Source organism: Lepidothrix coronata, unplaced genomic scaffold (assembly GCF_001604755.1).
Source record: "Lepidothrix coronata isolate B3197 unplaced genomic scaffold, Lepidothrix_coronata-1.0 Scaffold134, whole genome shotgun sequence".
Classification (NCBI taxonomy): Eukaryota; Metazoa; Chordata; class Aves; order Passeriformes; family Pipridae; genus Lepidothrix; species Lepidothrix coronata.
The window spans coordinates 1753267-1768922 of record NW_016690314.1 but is presented as its reverse complement, the minus strand read 5'-3'; the positions used below and the strand labels follow the sequence as shown (position 1 = coordinate 1768922).

General features: G+C 47.1%; 1 long non-coding RNA gene across 1 annotated transcript in view; it reads right to left on the bottom strand.

The window, feature by feature from the left end:
• LOC108503278 overlaps window positions 1–13561 on the bottom strand; it is a 93388-nt gene extending 79827 nt beyond the window's left edge. Inside the window, exon 1 of the long non-coding RNA XR_001876787.1 lies at window positions 13464–13561. This is a non-coding gene — a long non-coding RNA (uncharacterized LOC108503278). The remainder of the gene's footprint in view (window positions 1–13463) is intronic.
• Window positions 13562–15656: the final 2095 nt, after the last annotated feature.

Genomic DNA, 15656 nt, shown 5'->3' with positions numbered 1-15656 from the left:
ACCTGACTGAATTCCTGTGGTAAAAGTGCAAACCTCAGAGAGCAGGGGTGTGATGTGTGCACTGGGTACAACATAAAGGCATCATTTACAGCTGAACCCACGGAATTGTTGTCCGTTGTCTTTTCTGACTCCAGGGAAGTTCTGCACAGGGACTGCACGCAGGTCACGGCAGGGTGGGAGCTGGTGAACACGTGGTGACACTCACACCAGGCCCCTGAGCCACAAGCACAGCATTTTCTACACTTTATGACCACTGTCAGTGTGTAATTTTTACATGTTTTACAGACCAAATACATTCCTGGTAAGTCAAAGTTAATTGTTCAAACCGTGGATGTGCCTGGGGTTTGGGGCTCTTTGACATTTTTAACTCACTGGCTTCTCAGATATATCCAAGACCGCCCCAAAAAATTTACAGAAAAGTTCAAACTTCTTCTCCCTTGTCTAAAAGTGAAAAATTATCAGCAGAGTTTCTCTAATAAGTTGCTTTGGTGCAAAAACTCGAGTCCATCCCTTGGCCCCCTGCCTTGCTGATCTTGTGTTTCAACCTGAAGCTGCTAATCCTGCATTTAAATCAACTCCTTGTGCTGCTTTACACAGTCCTTTCTATGTTCATGAGATCTCATACATTTTTAATCATGTGACAATTAGATGTTGGGATCAGACAAGTGTCTTTTGATCATGGAGAAGTCACAGGGTGGAAGGATTTATTCATCACCTCCTCCTGTATTTGTTTGTAATGTTAATGGGAAATTTCCTCCTGGCGTTTTCTCCAGCAGAGCTGCAGAGCAATAATTACCATCTTGTCTGTGTTGTTCTAACCTGAAAACTGCAGGCACGGGGAATTCATCTCTGTTGCAGTAAAGATTCACTCTACTTTTGCCAGAGAAAAGGACACTGAGGGCAAGGTTGGCCACAAAATGTTGGCTTCCAGCTTGCCTGACACTGTAACATTGTCTTTGGAAAACAACCACTGAACAGGTGTCAGAAGGTGCAGAGCAAGGCCCCTCTTCCATCCTCTCCTCAGCTTCCTGCAGCACTCGCACAGATCACACAGAGCCCACAGCTCTGCCTGGATCCTGCTGAGTTTGGGGGTCCACCAAGGGGTTGGTTCCTCAGTGACCCTGAGTTGTCCTGCCCCCAGAACAGCCACCCTGCTCTTCCAGTCCCTGTCCCCACCGCCCATCCTTGGCTCCAAACCACGTGGGGATCCACCTGCCCTCAGAGCACCCTCATAGGACCTGTCCCCGCTGGTGGGCACAGCCCACACCAGCTCTGCCCTGGGGGATTCTCAGCCAGCCCACACCAGCTCTGCCCTGGGAGTTCTCACCCGGCTCTTCTGCACATCTGGGCAGCTGCAGAAGCAGTGCCTGGCAGACAGGACTGTGGTGGGGACATGTGGCCATGGAGGAGGACAGAGCAGCACTCCAGCAGCTTGCAGGGGAAGGAAAGCCACGTTTAACATGTTCCTTTCCACCGAGGAATAATGGGCCTTGTGTTCCCTGCAGCCCTGTTTGGCACTTTGCTGTCATTTGTTATCTTTCTAGAGCGGTGCTGCCGGAGAACTGCAGGGGGAAAATGGCTTTAAACGGCCGCACTCTTCCCTGGGATGTGCTGACCTGCAGGATTCCAGGGAAGCTGCTGTTGCTGGGAATCCCGGAGGGAGGTGCAGTTACCTGAGAGCAGCCAGAAGCACCTAGTTAAGGCAGTGTGTTCTGCACACACATGAGCAGCATTTTCAGCCTTTTAATCTGACCCCATAGAATTCTGTAGAGATCCCCTGGATATTTAAAATTTTGCCAATAAAAGCCTAAAAAGTGGGGAAGAGATTAATCACATGTGGCATATAATCTTAGTAAATAACCTTCAACCTCGTGCCAGCAATTCTATTGTGCTTGCAGTTTACTGTGAGCAAAAATAAAAACACTCTAATTGCCTTCAAAACATATTTGCATCTACTCCTCACTGAAAACAAAAAACACCCCCAGTTTGCTCAGAATCAGGGATTGAGACTGGCCACTTGGAAAACAGTAGGGGAAGGCCATTGTTAGCTTTCATTTGGGTAACAGTTCAACAATGCTGTGTAAGAGGAGACATTTCATACCCAACTAAACTTCTGCACTGTTACTTCCCCTTGGCTGCCCAACAGTAAAATATTTCAGTCCCCTGAAGAGTAAATAACTCGCTCAACTGTGGGATGCAGCATTCCCGCTAAATCCACTTTTCATTCCTCACCTAAATCAGAATATTCTATTGGATTTGAGGGTATTTTCACCCATGAACCAACACTGGACAGGGTGGTGGGATGAAGAGCACAGACCCACAAGCTGCCCTCCAGCCCTGCCCCAGGAGGACTCCCTGAGTTCCTGAAGGAAGGTTGTGAAGAGAAAAGACCAACAGTTTGGGCCACTGGTTTCCTGAAAGGGTTAAAACTGGAAGTAGGTCAGGGAATCTGGGACCAGAGAGAAGGGCATAAACTCACCCTATTGCCACTGACAATCTGGGAAATCAGTGATAAAGGAGCATCATCTTTTTTGAGTTCAAATCAGGCAACTCCTTTTGCTTTGTGCTGCAACCTTGAAAACAAGACCGAGGACAAAGCACAGGGAAATTCCTGAAATTACTGGGATAAGCAGCTGAGGGCTAGTTCTGCAACATCTCCACACAGCTGATGGACCCTGGTGGGAACAGGAGGAGTCACTTGGGCACATCTCTGTGACCATCTCACCATCCTAAAAAGCATCACAATGGATGTGCACAACAGGCACGTGGTGGGAAAGCACACAGGGATGTGGGACTGGAGCTGGAAGGAGCCCTTTCCCAACCCACCCAATGCTCCAAAGGTGGCTGTTTGTTACCGTGGGATCCTGTTTCACCACAGGGAATGCCATGGATCTCTGCTACAGCTGGAATTGGCCTCCTCCTGCTCCCCGTGCTGAGCACAAGGACTGCAGCCCAGTGCCCTCAGCTACAGACCCCCACAGCTGAGGGGCAAGGGAACGTGCTGCCAGGGGACTTCTGTCCTCAGGAGAACCCAGAGTGCCTGAGCTGGGCTGGTTACCCAGCCTGTGCTAAAGCACAGCCCTGTATCCCTGCAGGAGAAGATCCTCTGCTCCCAGCCCCCCGATAATGTGTCTTTGCTGTGTCACACAGAGGATGTTTTCTGCTTCCCCTCAACTGTCACCCTTGTCATCTGCTCCTTCCAACTACTGCAATGGTTTTTGTTGGAGAACTTTTACCCCTCACCAGCTCTCCTGCAGCAGCCTCCCCTGGTCTCACCCTGCTCCCCAACCTTGCTCATGAGACCTCAAGAGCTCTCACCCAAGGACTTTATTTGCATGGAATGTCACCTGGTTTCTCCACCAGCCTTTTCCCCTTCCCCTAAATGTCCCGTTTTGGAGCCCTCAGTGCTGCTGGCAGTGACAGATCCAGCTGGGGCACCTCCCTGCTCACACCCAACACCCCCTTCCCCTGCCCAAACCCCTTCCCGGGTCTCCCTGCTCCAGTTCTCCACCCACCCCTATTCCTCAGCACATCATGACCCTCTGTTGTGTTTTCCACCTGTATGGAAGTAACAAATGACTCATTTTTCTTTTTAGTGAGATAAAGGAGATTTCCCATGAAATTTGTACTATTGTGTACTTATGTCAAGTAGACCAAAGGAATGCTGGGGCACAATAACAGCATCAGATCAACAGTGTTTTAAGATACATGAAAATAAATACTTTGGAAAATCTAGAGTTGATCACTAAGTAAAATTTTCAAGTGACTTAAGAGTTTACAGCTCATTAACTTCAGTGGTGCAGTAGGTTCAAAACCAGGTAAATGAGATTTTTCTCAGGTGCATCTGGAAGTATTAACTATCCTTAAGCTTTGAGCAGCTGTGAAGCATTTTCTTTGGAATTTTATAGTACAGACTTTTCAAAAATCACTTGAAACCATAATTTTTATCTCAGTTACGGGGGTGGGGAGATGGGATTAAAATCATATAATCCTCAGTGGAGTCACTGATTTGCAGTGATTAAAGGTGGTAAAAAAAAATGTTTAAAAACTGCAGCTCCAGGTTGCTGCTCACAACTGGAATAAAAGTTCCTGGCAGGTTTTTTAAATGGGAGTTTTTCCTACTGGGGCATATTCTGCTGGACTGCATTCCAAAAATTAATGGATGTATCAGAAAAGCTCAGGGTGGGGAACAACAAAGAAAGATCCCTGAGGATTGCCTGCCTTCAGCTGGAACAGGATCATTTCGCTGTGCAGTGTGGAAGGGCTGTGTGACCTCCCAGTGCAGGTCACTCACAAACCCACTGCTCTGAACATCAACAACAGAAAGTGTTCCTTAATTGTTTTGTTCCAGGTATGAAATTACCCTTTTATCCTTCATATTCCAGTTGAAGAGTTCTCTATAATAATAATATTTTAAAAAAAAAGGGTTCTACACCCTCAACTCAATGACATGTTTGTATTTCCCTGCAAATGAAGGCACACTCAGGATGCAGGTGCCCAGCAGCTGCTGCAGCCTGGCAGGAGTGTTTGCAGCCAGACTGGGAAGAAACAACCCCAATCCACACGTTTGAGCTTTAAATAGTGACCTGTCACTCCCATGTCCTGAGGCTGCCAGGACACCCACCCAGAGTCACAGTGCCAACCAGGAATGGATCATGGATGGACATCACCCTTGTGCTGACAAACAGAATCATGGAATCCCAGAATCCTGGAATCCCGGAATCCCAGAGTAGTTTGTGCTGGAAGGGACCTTAAAGCCCATCCAGGTCCACCCCGTGCCATGGGCAGGGACACCTTCCAGTAGCCCAGGTTGCTCCAAGCCCCGTCCAACCCAACCCATTCCACAGTTCCACGATAACAGATTTTACTGCCTCTCTCCCCTTTGGTGACACAAACCCATGGCTGTTTGGACATGGCTCTGGAGACAAAGGCATCAATAAATCTGGTAGTGACAGTACCACTGCCCTGGTTGGACTCACAGAATTTAGCAAAACCTCTGCCAGTTTTTTAGGGAGCAGAGTTGAACCCCAGTGCTGCTCCAGGAGACTGTGCCATAACCTACACAAACTGCAGAGTAAACCATGGCCTGATATTCTGCTGATCTAAATACACAAAGGAGGAGGGAAATCACGGCAGGAGCATCTGCACAGGCTCAAATGTGAGCAATTATGGAGCAAGGCTTAGTGTGAGAGCACAGCCCAGGGAGCATCTGGCTGCTCCTGCCCCTCCTCCTGTGCTGCCGAGGGGAAGCACAACCATCAGACACGGCAGCTCCTCAGGAGTGACCCCAATGTGTCCTGGAGAACGAGCAAAGGAAGGTGCAGATGTTTAAGTGCTCCACTGAAGAGCACTCAGGGAGCTCCTGCAATGGCAGCAGCTATTTGAGGCTGTTTGCAGGTCCCTAAGCAGCAGATTCCAATGGGTTTTGTGGAGAATGCTGCCTTTAGCAGTTCCTGCACTGCTCCCCAGCCTCCCCCTGGGAGCAGTTTGGCTGTCACACATCCCAGGGGACCAATGGCACACAAGTGGTTTCTGTGGCTTCCACGTCCTGGCACGTCAAGGCTGAAGCTGTGAATGTTCAAGGTTATCAACCACAGGGAGCTTTTCCTGAGCTGTTTATCAGAAAAGATTGGGAGAGTTATGCTGCAGCTTCGGTTATATTTTAATGGAGTCTGGACACCTCATTTCCTCTGGCCCAGGCTGAAAACCCCAGCTCAGAAGAGCTCTCAGTTAGTTTGCCTTCCCCAGTGATTCATTCTCCTTCACATAATTGCATGAATTGAACTCACACAGGGGCTCTGATCCTTATCTTCCCAAAGTCAATCAGAGCTGTGCTCCTGCTGGAAGTAACAGTTTATTTCCACAGCCTTCCTGAACTGCCCCGGAGAGTTTATTTAGGAGAGTGCCTTGATAGACAGAGACAAGGAAAAAAGCAGCAGAAAATAGACCAAAAAAGATGTTACGAACCACGAACGAGGGCATGTTATTTCTTTCTAGTCCTTTCCTGTTCCTTTCTCCTCTTTTCACATTTTTAACACAACTTTATTTACTTTATTTTTCCCGGGATGAGCCCTTGACAATGTTTTGTTCTGTCAAGATCTCAGCTGCTCTTTGGCTACCAGGCAGAACCAAAAAGCTAAATCCAAACATTATCCATAACCCATTCATACCTATAGCCTGGTTTTTTTAAGGTAATTACACTAAAAACTCACACTCTGAGCAAAGAAATTCCGTGCACAGCTCTGCCCTCTCTCGCTCTGCTGAGGTGAGAAGGATGGGACCTGTCTCTGTTAAAGATCCACAGCAAGACAAACACTCCAGTTCTCCAGTGGAAGGGACAGGACCTGTGTCAACACAGCCAAGGAGCCTTTTCCTCCTCTCACACTGCAAACTGAGCAGCCTCACCAATCTCTCACTGGATTCCACCCTCACATTTATCCAGTCAGCAAACACAAGCCTGATAGCACAAGGTCAGACGATCAGCACAGATAAAATAGATACTTTGACTATTTTGCCTACAGCAAATCATTAAAAAGCTCTTTAATAATTCAAATAATATGCACAACAAGACTGCTCTAGTATTTAATATCAAGTTTTCTTATCTCTAAGGGAAGTCTGCATAGAAACCATCAGCGCTGGGTGGCAGAAGCCACTGAATAAATTGTATTAAAGGTTTACCAATATTTCAGGTCTCCTCATTTGAAGAGCCCTAATGTTCTCCGACACCTTTCAGCCAGAACCTCCTGCTGCTGCATTTACTCTTCCAGGACCCCAAAGGCCTTGTCCCTCTGAAGTTCCTAAACCATGACCATTTACAACCCTCTCAGCACAAGTTGCTTCAGACCTTCAGCCCTCCTGGAAACCATTTCCATTCCTCTTCTGAAGAGAGACAGGCAAGACCTCTGAGGCCTCATCTCCTCAAAGAGTTTCTTCATTTTGTTATCCCTTAATGTTCTGACTGAGGAAAACCAGTTTACACATAAAATCATTAATCTTAATATCTCCCCAATAGCCTGTGATTGTTCTAACCTCTGCCATGAAGGGAAGAAACTGCTGTCAAGGAATGAAAAGCCAAATAAATCCTCCCCAGTCCTTCCCAGAGATGAAGTCTGGAAAACCTCCAGCCTCTCAATCAGCACATCCACGGCCCTGATTTACTCCAACTACTCTGAGCTAAACACATTTCTTATCATTTTATTTGAGAAGGTATCTGACTGATGGATGGGGGCAGGAGCTGATGTTATTGATGATCCCAAGTTCTGCTGAAGAGCTCCCTCTTCATCCAGAGCCTTCCAACACAAGAGCTCAGTGGGGAGGAAAAGAGGAGTCAAACTGCCATGAGGGAGCAAAGCTGCATCTTCTTAGGAAAAAAGTGACAGCTGAATCCAATTTAATTTGGATTAAATATGGCAAGGCCGTGCTCTGGGCCGCACTCTGCAGCAGAACCAATCAATACTGCCCCGGGTTGGGTGATGATCCCAAACTGGTCAATACCCAAGGAAAACAATCTCCTTGTTTATCTGCCAGTGAATATCCAACCAGGAGGGTGTTTCTGCCTGAACCACTGGCCATTCAGGAGCAATGTGGGTCCAGGTGAGACAACAGAGTTTCCCGTAGCTCGTGCTGGAAGAGCAGAAACTGTATCTGCAAACAGCACAATTCTCTCACGACCCAGTAAATGCCACATCCCTTAGAGATGGGATCACAAGGAGAACTAAACACTGCCACTGTCAGTCTTTAGGCAGAGCACGAGGGCAGGAAGATACATTGCTGTGACTGAGGAGGACAAAGAGCACTTGCACTGCTGGCTTGGCCTGGCACAGGCAGGGCTGGGGAGACAAATGAAACCCCAAAAAGCTCCGGAGTTACCAAAACCGTGTTTACTCATCCCGTGGTCCTGGAATGGATATTAGAACATACAAATGTGAAGGAGGAGGCAATACTAATGACATCAGAGAAGCAGGAGGAGCCCAACTGCTGTCACCAGTCACTCCCAAGTGCTCATGGAATTCCTGCCCTCCATGTGCTGCCCAAAGCCCTTCGTTCCCAAAACTCTCGCTGACCACTAGAACAGACAGGATGCTGGATGGATCAGGAGCCAGCTCTCCCACAGCAAACCATTTGTTCCCATCATCTCTGAAGTGTTTTGGAAATGCAGAGCGCTGCATTTGTCTGGGAAGCCCTGACAGAACTATTTCCAGGGGCTCCATAACATTTTAGGAAGACATCCACTGACATTACCCACATATCTTCCATAACATTTCTTTCCTTTTAAATGTCTCTCCAGAGGATAAAAAACGACCTTTGTCACAGCCTCTTTCTCAGCTACAAAGGTCTCTACTCCCAGCTAAATCCATGCAGGAGGAAAGCCCCTCTCCCCCTGGATACAATTCTGGTTGTTGTCTCCAGTCCACTGCCTGGTTTTATTCCATGTGATCGTATTCCCTGCAGGGTTTGAGGAGGCTGAGGCAGATTCCTGCTCAGAGCACTATTACCTGCATATCTGGGAAGAGTGAGGAGGAGCAGGACATGCCTGAAGTTTATAGGATACAAAGAGCAGGACACAGGAGTAGGGATGATACACACCTGGATTTTTTATACATTTATACACAGCTATATCTCAGCACTGTATACACACATTGTATAATTGCACTACACATAGAACATACATCATCAAACACTCCAGAACTCACAAATATATTGCTGCAATCTTCCTGCTCAATATTTTTGTCAGACTTTCTATTATGTAACATCTCAAAATCAGAAAAAGAACTAAACATTATATATTGAGTTGGCATTTTAAAAAAGAGCTGGAATGTATAAATATCATCAAGCTTCAGTGCCCCAGGTGCAAAATGACTTTTTTGGGGAAAAAAAATCCATTGCGATTACACAAGAAAATAGGGAATAAAAAGGAGCCAATGCTGGAAGGGGGACACACAGACAGGATCTCACTTAACTGGAAATCCCATCACAATTAACATTCCCTGAGGACAAAGAACCAGTAAACCCTTGGCTGGAATGAGCTAGAGAGTTCCCTTAAACCACTTACAAGACATTTAACTATACATAAACAGAAAATATGTATATGTCCATACACGGATAAGTAAAAAAACCCTGGAGATTAATAAAAAACATACAAAAATTCCTGCTAGGACCGGTATTGGGAATCTCACGCTTACAGACAGGGCTTGGCAGAGCTGCACAGTGCTGGGAACAGCCTAAATTGGGTTTTATAGACACGCTCTGCCTGCAGGGTTGTTCAGGTATGACACAGGACACCGTGGCTGTGATGGATCTCCAAGGAGAATTTCCTCGACAGATTTGCAATCTGCTGGATTTCTCGGGTTTATGGAAGTCAGCCAGACACAGCCTGCCTGGCTCCCAAAATCCCAGCCCTGATCCAAGGGCACCCCCGTGCCTAAGGAGCCGGAGCTGTGACGTGTGGAGCTGGTGGCTGTCACAGCCACATCCGGCACGGATCAGCCCCTGCCATTTCCAAGGAAATGTCATTTTGGAGATGCAGAAAAAACATTCCCTCGAGGCTGGGTTAGTGCCAGCACAGCCAGCACTGCCTGGAATGGCATTTCAGAGAACATGGAATCCCAGAAGGGTTTGGGCTGGAAGGGACCTTAAAGATCACCCAGTCCCACCCCTGCCACAGGCAGGGACACCTTCCACTAGAAGGTTCCACTTCCACCTTCCACTAGAAGGTTCCACTTCCACCCTCCAGTTGTCCCCAGATCTGCAGCCAAAGCAAAGCAAAGGACTGTATCCAACGTGTTGGAACAGATCCACTCGGATCTCCTCTGCTCTCATTCCCACAGCATCCCCTTCTGTGGCACCTCCTTACACTCCCTTCTCACTGACAAAGGAAAAATCATCCTGCCTTTGGCTGCTACAATTATTAATGCTACAAGAAAGTGAATTAAACATATATCAGATGGCAAATAACTACTAATTCAGTAACTGCAACCAGACAGGAGGAGAACAAGCAACCTGGCCCAGTAGAAGGTGTCCCTGCCCATGGCAGGGCGTGGGACTGGATGGGCTTTGAGGTCCCTTCCTCAAATCATCCAGCCCAAATCATCCCAGGACTCTCAGTCTCACATGAACACAGCTGGGAGAAAGGGGGTGACTGAATGTTCAGTGCAGTCCAGTGACAGCCAGGATATCCCACACTGTCCTGGATCCCCGCTCCATGTGCCCACAGAGGATGGGTCTTGCAGTGACCAAGGCTCCCACTCTCTTGAACTGCTCCACATCCCAACCTTTTAAAATGCTCCCGCTCAGATATCAGCTTTCATTCTGCCTGCACTCCAGGCTGTCACAGGCATGAACACCCAAAATTAGCATGCAACCAGGAGCACATTTAAATGTATCCCAGATTGATATGGGAACCTCTGACAAACGTCTGTCATCTCCCACAGGAGGAGGACAGGACCCAAAATCCGTGTGCTTTGGCATCTTGCCTTTCTACAGGTTATAGGTCACTTCGAGACAGAAACAGTCATTATCTTTTCAACATAAAACAATATAAAAGTTCCTAAGTGGTTCCAATACATCCAATTATCCACCCCCTGGCATCCCCTCCTGGGCAGAGCCTCAGTAACAAGTATTGGCTGTCATTAGAGCCATCACTGCACCCGAGCAGTGACACTGTCAGGAACAGCTCAACAAAACACTCGCTGCTTTTTCATGGTGAACCACCTTGATTTTCTCTATAAATCAGATAAAAAGTATAAAGGCTGGGAGCATTAATTAGCAAAAGCAGTTGCTGTGCTGTAGGAGCTCAGGGAGGATTTTTACCCTCTATCCCGTTTTCCATGGCACTGAGTCAGCCCAGCTGACAGCAGGTTGTCATTCCTGCTCTGTGGAATGGGAGATAAAAGCTTTCCTCTGTGCCATGAGGAAAGCAGGTACAAACAGACATAAACAACCCAGGATGGGAGAGCAGGGCCCTGCAAGGTGGGGCTGCCTCTGCTCCCACCACTCGGGTCCTGCAGGGACCCTCAGTGCCACGGCCACAATCCTGCAAGAAATCATGGAATGGTTTGGGCTGGAAGGGACCTTAAAGCCCATCCAGCCCCACCCCCTGCCATGGGCAGGGACACCTTCCACTAGCCCAGGTTGCTTCAAGCCCTGTCCAGCCTGGCCTGGGACATTGCAGGGATAACTGGAGCTGATGGAAGTCACACCGGGATCTGAGCCCAAGGCAAGCTCAGGGACAGCACCTTCAGTGAGAACACAGCAACAGCCAAGGCCACTCAGCCCACTGTTCCCAGGAGAAAAAACACATATTCAACCTCTTTCAGTGTTTCTAAGCTTTCAAACAGAAAAGAAGGGGCAAAGAATCTTCCAGGTGCATCCAGCACCCAGTCCTGGATTTGGGAGCCCAGGGGGTCCCAGCTCTGCTGCCACTGCCAAGGGCTGACAAGAATTCCTCCATCTTTTCCATGGGCTACAGAGTGCCTCCCTGGATCTGTGTGGGCAGGGCAGATGGAAGGATGAAGGTTCCTTTGCTCCCCACTGGTGTTCCCATGGAGGGTGGGACCCCACAGCACTCCCCAGCCAGCAGGGGAACACGTAAGGGCTCAGTGTAATGCACTGAAAACATAGATATGGAAATAATTCCTTCTGGAGATCACTTTCCATGGGGGGGGGGGCTTGGGACTCCTTTTTGAGTGCAGAGAAAGAAAAACCAGGGTGCAATTTGCAGGTCCTTCCCTGAGCTGCTCTTAGGACAGCACAATAAAACCCTGCTGCTCTCTGCAGTCACACCTTCAATCTCCCCTCAATCACTTCTGAATATCTAAATGAAACTTTCTATTGAATATAAATGGGAAATAGGACTTGCTTAGCTCAAATACGTATTTTTCTTTAATCTTGGGAGCGAGGGTTGATAGGAGAAAAATGCTTTCAGGACAACAGGAATGGATAAGGTGGAATCCTGCAAACTGAGCTCTGCAAAACTGTCTCCAGACTTCAAACCACTCAAATTACTAACGAGCTTCAAACACAACCAGGAGAAGAAAACGGCACCGACCTTCCCTAATTGCTGTAAATAAGCAGGTAAGAGCCAGGCACTTACTGCTGCTGGGATGAGCCACAGAAGGGCACAAACACGGAGGCCCCTTCACCAGGATCATTTGTTCATCTGTCTCCAGCTAAATACGGCTCAGTCTGTTGCAGCTCATGAAGAATATAAAACATACACTGTGGAACATAAAATATCCACTGTGCTCAGCACCACCAAGTCAATGCTGCTTCTGGTGTATATTTAATTTCCTAATTTCATCTGCTTTTCTCTGTAGGAGCCCACTGTCAGATTCTCCTCAAAGCTCACAACGACCAGCTGAGCACTGAGACACCAAACCTCTCCGGGCACTTCCACAAGACATGGATCGTAGTCACAGCCCGACCTTCAGTGGGACAACCTTTGTATGAGCCTGCTTTTGAAAACAGCACAGCCAAATGCCATTTGCTGCTGCTTTGGAGCTGCTCTGAGTGCAGGGAACACGCAGTTGTTGGATTTGTGGAAATGCAGTTGACTGGAGGAGCAGCAGGCCCAGGGAATTCTCTCCCTCCAGGCACTAATTATCAGTGTCTCACTGTCCTCCTCCACTCTTTACATTCCCTGACGTTTCATCTCTTCCCTTGACTGGGAGCAACCACCCCATAAATAGATTTTTTTTTTTTGGTAGTAATTGGGAATAAAAGTGACTGGCATGGATTGTAATCATTTGGAAAATTTAGCCTCCAACTGTAGAGTTTTTGTATCCTGATAGACTCCCTTGCTGCCTCTAAAGGTTATTGTGCATTTAACGAGTCTTTGTAGGTTTAAGGTAAGTGAAAATAAATAATAAAAAATAAAAAGTAAAAAAAAAAATTTTTTTTAAAAATTTAAAACAAACTTCATAACAGAGTAGCAAGATTTTGGCCAAGAGATGCTGGTTTATGGGCCAGGATTCCAGAGCCTGTATGACTCCTACAGAGATGATCCAAGTGTTTAAGGGAGGAGGACAACCCACACACTCTGTATTTTAAGGTCCACTGTATTATTGTCTTGGGACAGGATTATCTCCTTTTCAAGCCTGGTTTTAGAAGGAGTGATGATTAATCTTTGAAAAATGGGATTTTTTGTAAATTCTTTAAAAAAAAAGATAAATATAACAGGAAAATCTATCAGGATTTCAATATTTCACCTTCCTCATCTGCACCAGTTATTCCGTACATTGCTCTTCATGAAACAAAAGGATTTATAGATATTATTTCCTTAGTGAAGCAATAATCCAAGCAGGAAAAATTGTGCAAATCCCATCATATGTTGGCCTCAATTTTTCCAGACGTTTTAAAGCCAGGAGTAATCTCTCAGAAGTCATCCAGACCTGTCCCAGGAGACAAACAGCCCTTTGGAACTGGGGGTTTAATAAATATATTCATAAATACACACTATTACATACCATTCCTGAAGGGCCTTGTCCACCACGGGATGAGGGGTCGCAGTTTGAAGCTTGGTGCTTTTCCTTGACCTGAAGAAGAGGGAAATCTTCCCACATCTCACCTGTTGTGGAAGGAAAACACAGGTTTTACAGCTCTCAACCTACAGAAACAGCTGCTACAACACAGGTTTTAGAGCTCACAGTGTGGGACACGGGAAAATAAACCCAAAATGCTCGAGCATTTAATATTTCACTTATTTATTTCAAAGATACAGCCTAGATATATTTTTAGTAAAATTTCTAGCAGTCACAATACACCCCTCTCCCATTTTTGATTATCACAATGCACAGTTTCACTGCTGTGTCAGATTCCTGCAACATTTAACATTCAAATTAATAACAAATTCTGGCTATTCATCCATTCTGTGGAGCCACACTGAGACATGATATTTCTTGCAGGCTGTATTTTGTGAGAAAAAAAAAACAATAACTATTCCTAAACGCATTCTTTTGAATAATTAGTTCAGTGACATTCCCGTGCTAAAGAAAATACCATTAGGAATTTATAGAATTTGCACAAAGAGTAAGAAGAGTTCAGAAAAGCCCAGGGTGGGATAAATCAAGCCCACCCTTTCCTGAAAATCACTGAAAGGGAGGTATAATGCTATGGCCAGGAATGATCCTTCAGCCAGGTTGAGCAGGAACCCTGGTAGATGCCAAGCCACCCTTTTCTCAAATGTTTAATCTCTAACCCCACATAAAACCTGTGCTTTGGTTTGGAGAGGTGCTGGGATGGCTGGTTTTGTGACTCTGCTGGAATCCAGAATAAAGCATCTCCAGGTTACGGATACATCCAACACCCTCTCTGTCCCCCTGCTCCCATCTGCCCATTGGCAAAGGCTGATAATTCCCCTCTCCTTCAGCCTCCAAATTCTTCAGTATTTCAGATCCTTCCCCACTGTCTCACCCCCCAGAGACACGACCTTGCCCCACAGTGCTGTCACTTCCCTCATGTTTGCTTTCATCGCTCCATTTGCACGTCCTGATCATGTCACAGCATTGTTCCTGCAGCCAAGGAATGTGTGAGCTCGGGAACACACGTGGAACAGGCTTGGAAATAACACTTGTCAATCCTGTGAGGAGCAGCTGAGGGAGCTGGGGGGGCTCAGCCTGGAGAAAAGGAGGCTCAGGGGGGACCTTCTGGCTCTGCAACCCCCTGACAGGAGGGGGGAGCCGGGGGAAGTCGGGCTCTGCTCCCAGGGAACAAGGGACAGGAGGAGAGGGAACGGCCTCCAGCTGTGCCAGGGGAGGGTCAGGTTGGACATCAGGAGGAATTTCTCCCTGGAAAGGGTGGTCAGGCACTGGAAGGGGCTGCCCAGGGAGGTTTGGAGTACCCAGCCCTGGAGGTGCCCAAGGAAGGACTGGCTGTGGCACTGAGTGCTCTGGGCTGGGGGACAAGGTGGGCATCGGGCACAGGGTGAATCCATGGGCTGGGAGGGTTTTTCCAACTTCAGGGATCCTGGGATTCCATTCTATGATTCCCAGTAAGAGCTGGGAGAGGGTGTGACACCAGTGAGTGCTGACCCATCTCTCAGTGCCGGGGACACCTCTGGAAGATGTGGCACAATTCAGGTATTTTTACAATAGATTTATGACTCCTCTTTAGCTCACGACCTTGCAGGATCGGGACTTGGAGACATCTGCTTGCAGATCAAGTGAGATCAAGGGAGAATTATGCTCAAATCACTTGACTTTTAGTGATTAAAGGCCTACAGGAAAAAGAAGGCACAGAACTTCTGGAGTTTGGGCCTCAGCAAAACCACCTTCATTAACCACGGGGCCTCCTAACGAAGGAGCAGCAGCCTTTGGTTTGTCCACTGGATCTGAGCCTTAAGGAAACAGCTGATTGGAAATCTGCTGAAAACACTAGAAATTCCCACAGGGAATTATTTTAGTCTGAACCCTTCTACAAATAATTCAGTATAATTGACAAGAATCCCATTAAAACGCTGGAGTCATCCTAGACTTTTAGTTGGAATTTAAAGTAAGAATTTCAGCTGATCTGCTGCGGTCGATACCAAAGTCACTCCCAATACCCAGCAAACACAGAACAAAAGAAAAGGCAGATGAAAACAAACAGCCTGAGCTCAGTGGAGTGTGAAACTAAGCAGTGAAATGTTTACCACTGCCATGGTTTGTGCTCTCAGGTTTTCT